This window comes from Somniosus microcephalus, unplaced genomic scaffold, assembly GCF_052327205.1.
Source record: "Somniosus microcephalus isolate GS21.2 unplaced genomic scaffold, FLI_Smic_1.0 unresolved_chr2, whole genome shotgun sequence".
In the NCBI taxonomy this organism is placed as follows: domain Eukaryota; kingdom Metazoa; phylum Chordata; class Chondrichthyes; order Squaliformes; family Somniosidae; genus Somniosus; species Somniosus microcephalus.
Window position 1 is genome coordinate 8,275,288 of NW_028225180.1, and position 13,681 is coordinate 8,288,968.

Below are 13,681 nucleotides of genomic sequence, written 5' to 3' on the forward strand. Positions count from 1 at the left end.
CTGTAGCTCCACATGACTCGCAGCAGCGCCCTCCCCTACTCATTATCACGTAAAGACGCAACGTCGGCCGCGTGACCTCTTCCCCCTCGCTCCAGCTGCTGCTGGAACAGCCTTACGCGCGCATGCGGCTTGGCGCGGCACGCGCTCCACGCCCACGCGTCCAAGTGATGCTCAAACAGCCCGCCCCCTACTCCTTGTGACGTCGTTACACGGGCCGCGCGGGGGCCGGGCGACCCCCAGTCTCCTTGCCCCACGTGACTCAGCCGCTGCGCGCATGCGGCCGAGCCCGGTCCGCCACGCGGGGGAGGTTGGCGAGTGGCGGTTGAGGACGCGTGGAGCGCGGACTTCTTCAAACACAAAGACGGAGCCAAGTCTCCTCCACCCTCCCGCACCCCGGGCGCGGAAGGAGGCGGCAGCGGAGAGAGAGAGACAGCCGGCAGGTAACGGGGTGGGGGAGCGGGTAGAATAATGAGCGAATGACATGAACCAATATCAATGGAGGCGGCAATAAGAGGGAACCGCTCACCCAGAGAGAGGGGGTGCGGGAGACTAGCGCCTGGGCGTTAGGCCGAAGAGTGGGAGGTCGGCAGCGGGTTGCGCCTCAGGGCGGCGCCTGAGGGGAGGTTCATCCTTTTAGGTCCGCATTAGCCCCGCCCTCCGACACGTCGCGCTCGACCAGAGGCGTACGGCGCATGTGCGCCCCTATTGGACACTCGCGGAACTGCCCCCAGAGTGACTATTCCCCCTGATATACACCAGGTTCAGGGGGCAGTGTGATCCTGGAGCAATGTGGAACTGTCCCCAGAGTGACTATTCCCCCCTGATATACACCAGGTTCAGGGGGCAGTGTGATCCTGGAGCAATGTGGAACTGTCCCCAGAGTGACTATTCCCCCTGATATACACCATGTTCAGGGGGCAGTGTGATCCTGGAGCAATGTGGAACTGTCCCCAGAGTGACTATTCCCCCCTGATATACACCAGGTTCAGGGGGCAGTGTGATCCTGGAGCAATGTGGAACTGTCCCCAGAGTGACTATTCCCCCCCTGATATACACCAGGTTCAGGGGGCAGTGTGATCCTGGAGCAATGTGGAACTGTCCCCAGAGTGACTATTCCCCCTGATATACACCAGGTTCAGGGGGCAGTGTGATCCTGGAGCAATGTGGAACTGTCCCCAGAGTGACTATTCCCCCTGATATACACCATGTTCAGGGGGCAGTGTGATCCTGGAGCAATGTGGAACTGTCCCCAGAGTGACTATTCCCACTGATATACACCAGGTTCAGGGGGCAGTGTGATCCTGGAGCAATGTGGAACTGTCCCCAGAGTGACTATTCCCCCCTGATATACACCAGGTTCAGGGGGCAGTGTGATCCTGGAGCAATGTGGAACTGCCCCCAGAGTGACTATTCCCCCTGATATACACCATGTTCAGGGGGCAGTGTGATCCTGGAGCAATGTGGAACTGTCCCCAGAGTGACTATTCCCCCCTGATATACACCAGGTTCAGGGGGCAGTGTGATCCTGGAGCAATGTGGAACTGTCCCCAGAGTGACTATTCCCCCTGATATACACCATGTTCAGGGGGCAGTGTGATCCTGAAGCAATGTGGAACTGTCCCCAGAGTGACTATTCCCCCCCTGATATACACCAGGTTCAGGGGGCAGTGTGATCCTGGAGCAATGTGGAACTGTCCCCAGAGTGACTATTCCCCCTGATATACACCAGGTTCAGGGGGCAGTGTGATCCTGGAGCAATGTGGAACTGTCCCCAGAGTGACTATTCCCCCTGATATACACCATGTTCAGGGGGCAGTGTGATCCTGGAGCAATGTGGAACTGTCCCCAGAGTGACTATTCCCACTGATATACACCAGGTTCAGGGGGCAGTGTGATCCTGGAGCAATGTGGAACTGTCCCCAGAGTGACTATTCCCCCCTGATATACACCAGGTTCAGGGGGCAGTGTGATCCTGGAGCAATGTGGAACTGCCCCCAGAGTGACTATTCCCCCTGATATACACCATGTTCAGGGGGCAGTGTGATCCTGGAGCAATGTGGAACTGTCCCCAGAGTGACTATTCCCCCCTGATATACACCATGTTCAGGGGGCAGTGTGATCCTGGAGCAATGTGGAACTGTCCCCAGAGTGACTATTCCCCCCTGATATACACCAGGTTCAGGGGGCAGTGTGATCCTGGAGCAATGTGGAACTGTCCCCAGAGTGACTATTCCCCCTGATATGCACCAGGTTCAGGGGGCAGTGTGATCCTGGAACAATGTGGAACTGTCCCCAGAGTGACTATTCCCCCTGATATACACCAGGTTCAGGGGGCAGTGTGATCCTGGAGCAATGTGGAACTGTCCCCAGAGTGACTATTCCCCCTGATATACACTAGGTTCAGGGGGCAGTGTGATCCTGGAGCAATGTGGAACTGTCCCCAGAGTGACTATTCCCCCTGATATACACCAGGTTCAGGGGGCAGTGTGATCCTGGAGCAATGTGGAACTGTCCCCAGAGTGACTATTCCCCCCCTGATATACACCAGGTTCAGGGGGCAGTGTGATCCTGGAGCAATGTGGAACTGTCCCCAGAGTGACTATTCCCCCTGATATACACCATGTTCAGGGGGCAGTGTGATCCTGGAGCAATGTGGAACTGTCCCCAGAGTGACTATTCCCACTGATATACACCAGGTTCAGGGGGCAGTGTGATCCTGGAGCAATGTGGAACTGTCCCCAGAGTGACTATTCCCCCCTGATATACACCAGGTTCAGGGGGCAGTGTGATCCTGGAGCAATGTGGAACTGTCCCCAGAGTGTCTATTCCCCCTGATATACACCAGGTTCAGGGGGCAGTGTGACACCCCACAGTGTAATCTTGCAGAGAGCTTTGAACTTCAAATCAGGACAAGCATACCCCTTGTGCAGTGCGATAGCACTTTTATGCAGCAATTATTTTTGCCAAGTTTTTCCCCTTCTAGCCACTTAATCTGCTTTTCATGCTCTTTTCTGCACCCCACTTCCTCCCTGTGCCCTCTCCAAAATATCTAGATGGGTGCTTTCAAAATTGGCTGTCAGGTCCAAAAGCCCTGTACTCAAATTTTTCATGCATGTGCCTTGACAGTGTCAGCCGTGACTCAGTGGGTAGCTCTCTCGCCTCTGAGTCAGAAGGTTGTGCTTTCAAGTCCCACACCAGAGGCTCGAGCACAAAACTCTAAGCTGTTACTCCAGTGTAGTACGAAGAGAGCGCTGCACTGTCAGAGGGGCGGTACTGAGGGAGCGCTGCACTATCGGAGGGGCAGTACTGAGGGAGCGCTGCACTGTCGGAGGGGCAATACTGAGGGAGCGCTGCACTGTCGAAGGGGCAGTACTGAGGGAGCGCTGCCCTGTCGGAGGGGCAGTACTGAGAGCACTGCACTGTCGGAGGGGCAGTACTGAGGGAGCGCTGCACTATCGGAGGGGCAGTACTGAGGGAGTGCTGCACTGTCGGAGGGGCAGTACTGAGGGAGTGCTGCACTGTCAGAGGGGCAGTACTGAGGGAGTGCTGTACTGTCGGAGGGGCAGTACTGAGAGAGCGCTGCACTGTTGGAGGGGGGGTAGTGAGGGAGCGCTGCACTGTCAGAGGGGCAGTACTGAGGGAGCGCTGCACTGTCGGAGGGGCAGTATTGAGGGAGCGCTGCATTCTCGGAGGGGCAGCACTGAGGGAGCACTGCACTGTCGGAGGGGCAGTACTGAGGGACTGCTGCACAGTCGGAGGGGCAGTACTGAGGGAGCGCTACACTGTCAGAGGGGCAGTACTGAGGGAGTGCTGTGCTGTCGGAGGGGCAGTACTGAGGGAGCACTGCACTATCGGAGGGGCAGTACTGAGGGACTGCTGCACTGTCGGAAGGGCAGTACTGAGGGAGCGCCGCACTGTCGGAGGGGCAGTACTGAGGGAGCGCTGTGCTGTCGGAGGGGCAGTACTGAGGGAGCGCTGCACTGTCGGAGGGGCAGTACTGAGGGAGCGTTGCACTCTCGGAGGGGCAGTACTGAGGGAGCACTGCACTGTCGGAGGGGCAGTACTGAGGGAGTGCTGCACTGTTGGAGGGGCAGTACTGAGGGAGTGCCGCACTGTCGGAGGGGCAGTACTGAGGGAGTGCTGCACTGTCGGAGGGGCAGTACTGAGAGAGCGCTGCACTGTCGGAGGGGCGGTAGTGAGGGAGCGCTGCACTATCGGAGGGGCAGTACTGAGAGAGCGCTGCACTGTCGGAGGGGCAGTACTGAGGGAGCGCTACACTGTCGGGGCAGTACTGAGGGCACGCTGCACTGTCGGAGTGCAGTACTGAAGGAGCGCTGCACTGTCGAAGGGGCAGTACTGAGGGAGCGCTGCACTGTCGGAGGGGCAGTATTGAGGGAGCGCTGCACTGTCGGAGGGGCAGTACTGAGGGAGCGCTGCACTGTCAGAGGGGCAGTATTGAGGGAGCGCTGCACTCTCGGAGGGGCAGTACTGAGGGAGCGCTGCACTGTCGGAGGGGCAGTACTGAGGGAGTGCTGTGCTGTTGGAGGGGCAGTACTGAGGGAGTGCTGTACTGTCGGTGGGGCAGTACTGAGGGACCGCTGTGCTGTCGGAGGGGCAGTACTGAGGGAGCGCTGCACTGTCGGAGGGGCAGTACTGAGGGAGCGCTGTGCTGTCGGAGGGGCAGTACTGAGGGAGTGCTGTGCTGTTGGAGGGGCAGTACTGAGGGAGTGCTGTACTGTCGGTGGGGCAGTACTGAGGGAGCCCTGCACTGTCAGAGGGGCAGTACTGAGGGAGCGCTGCACTGTCGGAGGGGCAGTACTGAGGGCATGCTGCACTGTCGGAGGGGCAGTACTGAGGGAGCGCTGTGCTGTCGGAGGGGCAGTACTGAGGGAGCGCTGCACTGTCGGAGGTGCTGTCTTTCGGATGTTCAACCGAGGCCCTGTCTACTCTCTCATATAAAAGAAATAAAAGATCCCGTGGCACAATTTGAAGAAGAACAGGGGTGTTATCCCCAGTGTCCTGTTCAATATTTATCCCTCTGTCAACATCACTACAATCAGATGATGTGGTTATTTTCACATTGCTGTTGCGGGGAGCTTGCTCTGCAAACTGGCTGCCGCGTCTCTTACATGACAACAGTGACTGCAGTTCAAAAAGTACTTAATTGGCTGTAAAGCGTTTTGGGATGCCCTGAGGTTGTGAAAGGCGTTATATAAATGCAAGTCTTTCAAGTCATTTTGACAGTGAGGGCTAAAAGTTCGGTGGCACTTGGGGTGCCAGTCTCGCCTGGGCACCGGAAGTCCCGCCCCAGAAGGAGCCGCTTGCGCCAGCCCGATATTCAGTTTCAGCGCCCCAAACGGAAGCGGGGCGCTGCTCGAAGCGCCCCGCATCCGTCTTGGGGCGCTGCAACTGAATATCGCCGCACAACGTGCCGCAGCGCCACACGCTGCGGCACGGCACGCTGCGGTACTGCAGGCCTTCCTCCCCTTCTTAAAGGGGAGGGGCCTACAACAGCGCGATCAGAGATAGCGAGTGCCGGCAAAAGAGCCCGGCACCGAGGAGACATGCCGGGCTCTTGGGACACAGCCGGCATTGCCCGGTGGGGGGTGGGCCTCAGGAGGCCGGGGACGGCGGCGTGAGGAGGTGCTAGCAGGTGGCCAGCAAAAAAAATGGCCGCCCCGCACCTCCCCTTTAATTATAGCGCCACTACCGCCGCAGGTAGGCCCCCCTGAACCGGTCGCAAATTGCGACCGGTGTTACAGCAGGGGGCGCGACCAAATATCGCGATCGGGACGGTAGCGGGGCACTGTGGCACACCGATGATGTCATCGGTGGCGGCGCAGCGCTACAGGCTAACACCGCCATTAGCGCCCCTCTAAATTTCGCGGGAGGCGTGGCCAGTGGCGCTAAACCCACTAAGTGCCCTCTTTGGGCGCTAACTGGTGGTGCAGCCCACCGAATTTCTAGGCCCGAGTGTCTAATCACACACTGAGCATCAGGGCATGCTCAATTCCGCCCTCAACTGATTTACACTCACATGCTCGGTACAGCATGCTGGTGCTCTCCCCCGATAGGAGTATTGAGTCAAATTACAGCTTCCCCAGCCTAATCCAAGAACTGAGTGGTTATACCTATCAGGAAAGGCTGAACCGGCTGGGGCTCTTTTCTCTAGAAAAGAGAACGCTGAGGGGTGACCTGATAGAGGTCTTTAAGATTATGAAAGGGTTCAATAGGGTAGACATAGAGAAGATGTTTCTACTTGTGTGGGGAACTAGGGACCATTAATATAAAATAGTCACTAATAAATCCAACAGTTCTGGTCTCCATATCACACTTGGAGTTACTGTGCATAGTTCTAGTCTCCGTATCATACTTGGAGTTACTGTGCACAGTTCTGGGCTCCATATCACACTTGGAGCACTGTGCGCAGTTCTAGTCTCCATATCACACTTGGAGTTACTGTGCACAGTTCTAGTCTCCATATCACACTTGGAGTTACTGTGCATAGTTCTGGTCTCCATATCACACTGGGAGTTACTGTGCACAGTTCTCGTCTCCATATCACACTTGGAGTTACTGTGCACAGTTCTGGCCTCCATATCACACTTGGAGTTACTGTGCACAGTTCTGGTCTCCATATCACACTTGGAGTTACTGTGCACAGTTCTGGTCACCATATCACACTTGGAGTTACTGTGCACAGTTCTGGTCTCCATATCACACTGGGAGTTACTGTGCACAGTTCTGGTCTCCATATCACACTTGGAGTTACTGTGCACAGTTCTGGTCTCCATATCACACTTGGAGTTACTGTGCACAGTTCTAGTCTCCATATCACACTTGGAGTTACTGTGCATAGTTCTCGTCTCCATATCACACTGGGAGTTACTGTGCACAGTTCTGGTCTCCATATCACACTTGGAGTTACTGTGCACAGTTCTAGTCTCCATATCACACTTGGAGTTACTGTGCACAGTTCTGGTCTCCATATCACACTTGGAGTTACTGTGCATAGTTCTCATCTCCATATCACACTTGGAGTTACTGTGCACAGTTCTGGTCTCCATATCACACCTGGAGTTACTGTGCACAGTTCTGGTCTCCATATCACACTGGGAGTTACTGTGCACAGTTCTGGTCTCCATATCACACTTGGAGTTACTGTGCATAGTTCTCGTCTCCATATCACACTTGGAGTTACTGTGCACAGTTCTGGTCTCCATATCACACCTGGAGTTACTGTGCACAGTTCTGGTCTCCATATCACACTGGGAGTTACTGTGCACAGTTCTGGTCACCATATCACACTTGGAGTTACTGTGCATAGTTCTCGTCTCCATATCACACTTGGAGTTACTGTGCACAGTTCTGGTCTCCATATCACACCTGGAGTTACTGTGCACAGTTCTGGTCTCCATATCACACTGGGAGTTACTGTGCACAGTTCTGGTCTCCATATCACACCTGGAGTTACTGTGTACAGTTCTGGTCTCCATATCACACTGGGAGTTACTGTGCACAGTTCTGGTCTCCATATCACACTTGGAGTTACTGTGCACAGTTCTGGTCTCCATATCACACCTGGAGTTACTGTGCACAGTTCTGGTCTCCATATCACACTTGGAGTTACTGTGCACAGTTCTGGTCTCCATATCACACTTGGAGTTACTGTGCACAGTTCTGGTCTCAATATCATACTTGGAGTTACTGTGCACAGTTCTGGTCTCCATATCACACTGGGAGTTACTGTGCACAGTTCTGGTCTCCATATCACACTTGGAGTTACTGTGCACAGTTCTGGTCTCCATATCACACTGGGAGTTACTGTGCACAGTTCTGGTCTCCATATCACACTTGGAGTTACTGTGCACAGTTCTGGTCTCCATATCACACTTGGAGTTACTGTGCACAGTTCTGGTCTCAATATCATACTTGGAGTTACTGTGCACAGTTCTGGTCTCCATATCACACTTGGAGTTACTGTGCACAGTTCTGGTCTCAATATCATACTTGGAGTTACTGTGCACAGTTCTGGTCTCCATATCACACTTGGAGTTACTGTGCACAGTTCTGGTCTCAATATCATACTGGGAGTTACTGTGCACATTTCTGGTCTCCATATCACACTTGGAGTTACTGTGCACAGTTCTGGTCTCCATATCACACTTGGAGTTACTGTGCACAGTTCTGGTCTCCATATCACACTTGGAGTTACTGTGCACAGTTCTGGTCTCCATATCACACTGGGAGTTACTGCGCACAGTTCTGGTCTCCATATCACACTTGGAGTTACTGTGCACAGTTCTGGTCTCCATATCACACTGGGAGTTACTGTGCACAGTTCTGGTCTCCATATCACACTTGGAGTTACTGTGCACAGTTCTGGTCTCCATATCACACTTGGAGTTACTGTGCACAGTTCTGGTCTCCATATCACACTTGGAGTTACTGTGCACAGTTCTGGTCTCCATATCACACTTGGAGTTACTGTGCACAGTTCTGGTCTCCATATCACACTGGGAGTTACTGTGCACAGTTCTGGTCTGCATATCACACTGGGAGTTACTGTGCACAGTTCTGGTCTCCATATCACACTTGGAGTTACTGTGCACAGTTCTGGTCTCCATATCACACTTGGAGTTACTGTGCACAGTTCTGGTCTGCATATCACACTGGGAGTTACTGTGCACAGTTCAGGTCTCCGTATCACACCTGGAGTTACTGTGCACAGTTCTGGTCACCATACCACACTGGGAGTTACTGTGCACAGTTCTGGTCTCCATATTATAAAAAGGACATAGAGGCATTGGAGTAGATGCAAGATAGATTTACAAGGATGATACCAGAACTGAGAGGTTACACCTGTCAAGAGAGCTAGAACAGGCTGGGGCTCTTTTCTCTAGAAAAGAGAAGACTGAGACCTTTAAGATTATGGAAGGGTCAGAAGAAACTTCTTTGCCCAGAGAGTGGTGAGAATGTGGAACTCGCTCCCATTGGGAGTGGTTGAGGCGAATAGTACAGACACATTTAAGGGGAAGCTGGATAATCACATGAGGGTGAAAGGAATAGAAGGATTTGTTGATGGGGTGAGATGAAGTGGGGTGGGAGGAGGCTCGTGTGGAGCATAAACACTGGCATAGACCAGTTGGGCCGAATGGCCTGTTTCTGTGCTGTACATTCTGTGTAATTCTATTTTAATCAGGGCAGGAATTGAACCTTCTGGTCTTGTATAGCTTGGTGCGGCCTCCCAGCAGTGCTTTTACTCACTAGGCTACTGGAGGGAGCTATTCTATGACTCCCAGCAGAGACCATATCCATCAGATGGAGTATAATGTAGGGAAATGTGAGGTTATTCACTTTGGTTGGAAGAATAGAAAAACAGAATATATTTTAAATGGTGAGAAACTTTCAAATGTTGGTGTTCGGAGAGATTTGGGTGTCCTCAAGCAATGAGGAAGGCAAATGGAGTGTTGGCCTTTATTGCAAGGGGGTTGGAGTATAAGAGTGAGGAAGTCTTGCTACAATTGTACAGGGCCTTGGTGAGACCACACCTGGAGTACTGTGCACAGTTTTGGTCTCCTTATCCAAGGAAGGATATACTTGTCTTGGAGGCGGTGCAACAAAGGTTCACCAGTTTGATTCCTGGGATGAGAGGGCTGTCCTATGATGAGAGTTTGTGCAGAATGGGCCTATACTCTCTGGAGTTTAGAAGAATGAGAGGTGGCCTCATTGAAACATATAAGATTCTGAAGGGGATTGACAGGGTAGATGCTGAGAGGTTGTTTCCCCCTGGCTGGAGAGTCTAGAACTAGGGGGCATAGTCTCAGGATAAGGGGTCGCCATTTAAGACTGAGATGAGGAGGAATTTCTTCACTCAGAGGGTGGTGAATCTTTGGAATTCTCTGCCTCAGAGGGCTGTGAATGCTGAGTCTTTGAGTATATTCAAGGCTGAGATCGATAGATTTTTGGACTCTAGGGGAATCAAGGGATATGGGGATCGGGCTGGAAACTGGAGTTGAGGTCGATGATCAGCCATGATCTTATTGAATGGCGGAGCAGGCTCGAGGGGCCACATGGCCGACTCCTGCTCCTATTTCTTATGTTCTCCTGGAATGATATCGCACTGCTGCCATCACAGCCCTTCATTCAAATTTTACTTTAAAAAGGGCAACACTTCTCATCTACCTAAATCACACCATATGATGTCAGTATGGGACGTAAAGGCGAGTGATTAAGAGTAACAGCTCGCACCCGAATTGAACTCCACCCGCCATTTTAACAAATCTATTAGCCTGAACCGGGTTCAGATCGGGGCTTAGAGGCGGCTCGCGTATGGCTCCTCACTAGCCCGCCAGAAGTTCCGCTGCCCACACCTGGCTGACTGTCTCCGTGATTGTAAAATCGCCCTTCCTTTCGCAGCTCTCTGTCTCTGCCTGCAGTTATCAGACGTTTGGTGTCCATTTATAACTAGCGGCGATTCCTAGGTCACCAAAAATTGGAGTATGACCATATGGTGAAGGATGACGCTTAGAGCCAGCCAGGTCCCTGGTCTGGAGCTACTCTGATAAGTGGGGGGCAGGGGGCAAATGTTCCATTGACAAAGAGGCTTGGTTAGGCTGCGCTTGGAGTTACTGTGTGCAGTTCCGTTCTCCATACTACGAGAATGGCCCAGAAATTCCGTTCGCAGGCCTCCCGCGGGCGGAGGGCTGCCATCTGGAAAAATCTGCGCTTGGACCAGAGGGATCCTGGGAGGCGCAGAGTTCCGTTGCTGGGCCTCTCCAAACTGCCGGTGCGCAGAGCCCACGTTTCCCAGAGGCGCAGGCGGTTGGCAGCGTCCCTGGGATCACGTGGGCCATGGGGAGCTAATCAGAGAAGGGAATCTCCCTTCATACATTTGACAGGAAGACCTGTCAAATATATGAACATAGAAACATAGAAGATAGGAGCAGGAGTAGGCCATTCGGCCCCTCGAGCCTGCTCCGCCATTCAATGAGATCATGGCTGATCATACAAATTCAGTACCCTGTCCCTGCCTTCTCCCCATATCCCTTGATCCCTTTAGCCTTAAAAAATATCTCCAACACTTTCTTGAATATATTTAATGAACTGGCCTCCACCGCCCTCTGTGGCAGAGAATTCCACAGGTTCACCACTCTCTGGGTGAAGAAATTCCTCCTCATTTCAGTCCTAAATGGCTTACCCCTTATCCTTAGACTGTGACCCCTGGTTCTGGACTCCCCGACCATCGGGATCATCCTTCCTGCATCTAGTCTGTCCAGTCCTGTCAGAATTTTATAAGTTTCAATGCGATCCCCTCTCATTCTTCTAAACTCCAGCGAGTACAAGCCCAATCGTCCCAATCTCTCCTCATACGTCATTCCTGCCATCCCAGGTATCAGCCTGGTGAATCTTCGCTGAACTCCTTCCATGGCAAGAACATCCTTCCTCAGATAAGGCGACCAAAACTGCACACAATAGTCAAGATGTGGTCTCACCAAGGCCCTGTACAACTGCAGCAAGACATCCTTGTTCCTGTACTCAATCCCTCTCGCTACGAAGGCCAACATACCATTTGCCTTCTTAACCGCCTGCTGCACCTGCATGCTTACCTTCAGCGACTGGTGCACAAGGACACCCAGGTCTCGTTGCACTTCTCCTTCTCCCAATCTATTGCCATTCAGATAATAATCTGCCTTCCTGTTTTTGCCACCAAAGTGGATAATTTCACATTTATCCACATTATACTGCATCTGCCATGCTTTTGCCCAATCACCCAACCTGTCCAAATCAACCTGGAGTTTCTCGGCATCCTCCTCACAGCACACACGCCCACCCAGCTTTGTGTCGTCTGCAAATTTGGAGATATTACATCTAGTTCCCTTGTCTAGATCATTAATATATATTGTGAATAGCTGGGGTCCAAGGACCGATCCCTGCGGTACCCCACTAGTCACTGCCTGCCCCTTGGAAAAAGACCCGTTTATTCCAACTCTTTGCTTTCTGTCTGCCAATCAGTTCTCTATCCAAGTCAATACCTTGCCCCCAATCCCATGTGCCTTAACTTTACACGCTAATCTCTTATGCGGGACCTTATCAAAAGCCTTCTGAAAGTTCAAATACACCACATCCACTGGTTCTCCCTTATCTATTTTACCAGTTACATCCTCAAAAAATTCCAGTAGATTAGTCAAGCATGATTACCTTTTGTAAATTTATGTTGACTTTGTCCGATCCTGTCACTGTTTTCCAAGTGCTCTGCTATTACATCTTTTATAATGGACTCTAGCATTTTCCCCACTACCGATGTCAGACTTACCAGTCTGTAATTCCCCATTTTCTCTCTACCACCTTTTTTGAATAGTGGGGTAACATTAGCTACCCTCCAATCCATGGGTACTGTTCCAGAGTCTATCGAGTTCTGGAAGATGACCAGCAATACATCTGGGACAAATAAAATTAGAGAGTTAAATGCGTGGCTCAAAGACTGGTGTGGGAGAAATGGGTTTTGCTTCCTGGGACACTGGCACCAGTACTGGGGCAGGAGGGAGCTGTTCCGTTGGGACGGGCTTCACTTGGCTAGTGCTGGGACTAGAGTCCTGGCGGATCATATAACTAGGGCTGTAGAGAGGGCTTTAAACTAACTAGTGGGGGAGAGGTTCCTAGAGAGCAAATAATAAAAATGACAACAGAGAAGGTCATAGACTTAGGTAGCAGTGGGGAAATTAAAAACCAGAGCGTGTCAGGAAGGGGCAGAAGGTATGGAGTAAAAGGTAAAGTAATAAAAAGGGCAAAAGCAGGAACTAAGTGTCACAAAACATATTTGAAAGTTCTCTATCTGAATGCACGTAACATTCGTAACAAAATAGACGAGTTAATGGCACAAATAACTACATATGGGTATGATCTTGTGGCCATTACAGAAACATGGCTGCAGGGTGACAATGCCTGGGAATTAAATATACCAGGTTATTTAACGATCAGGAAGGACAGGCAGGAAGGAAGGGGAGGTGGGGTGGCTATGTTAATAAAGGAAGGAATCACTGTAATACAGAGAAATGATATTGGGTCAAAAGATCAGGATAATGAAACAGTTTGGGTGGAGGTAAGGAATAATAAGGGGAAAAAAACACTAGTGGGCGCAGTCTATAGGCCTCCGAACAGTTGCAACTATGTTGGACGGAGTATCAATCAGGAAATAGTTGAGGCTTGTAATAAGGGAACATCTATAATTATGGGGGATTTTAACTATCATATTAATTGGACAAATCAAATTGGGCAGGGCTGCCTTGAGGATGAATTCATTGAGTGTATTAGGGATGGGTTTCTTGAGCAGTATGTAACTGAATCGACCAGGGGGCAAGCAACCTTAGATCTGGTCCTGTGTAACGAGACAGGATTAATTAAAAATGTCCTAGTAAAGGATCCCCTTGGAATGAGTGACCATAACATGGTTGAATTCCATATTCAATTAGAGGGTGAGAAGGTTGGATTTCAAACAAGCGTGCTAGGCTTGAATAAAGGAGACTATGAAGGTATGAGAGCGGAGTTGAGTAGAGTGGATTGGGAAAATAGATTAAAGGGTAAGACGATACATGATCAGTGGTGTACATTTAAGGAGTTATTTTACAACTTCCAAAAAAATATATTCCACTGAGAAGAAAAGGGTGTAAAAGAAAAGACA

General features: G+C 51.5%; 1 protein-coding gene across 1 annotated transcript in view; it reads left to right on the plus strand.

Annotated features, from left to right (window-relative positions):
- The first annotated feature begins 243 nt into the window (after nucleotides 1–243).
- Nucleotides 244–13,681, plus strand: part of LOC147092070 (membrane-spanning 4-domains subfamily A member 12-like) — a 59,431-nt gene continuing 45,993 nt past the window's right edge. Inside the window, exon 1 of the mRNA XM_085975813.1 lies at nucleotides 244–440. The gene's annotated coding sequence lies outside the window, so the exon portion shown is untranslated. The remainder of the gene's footprint in view (nucleotides 441–13,681) is intronic.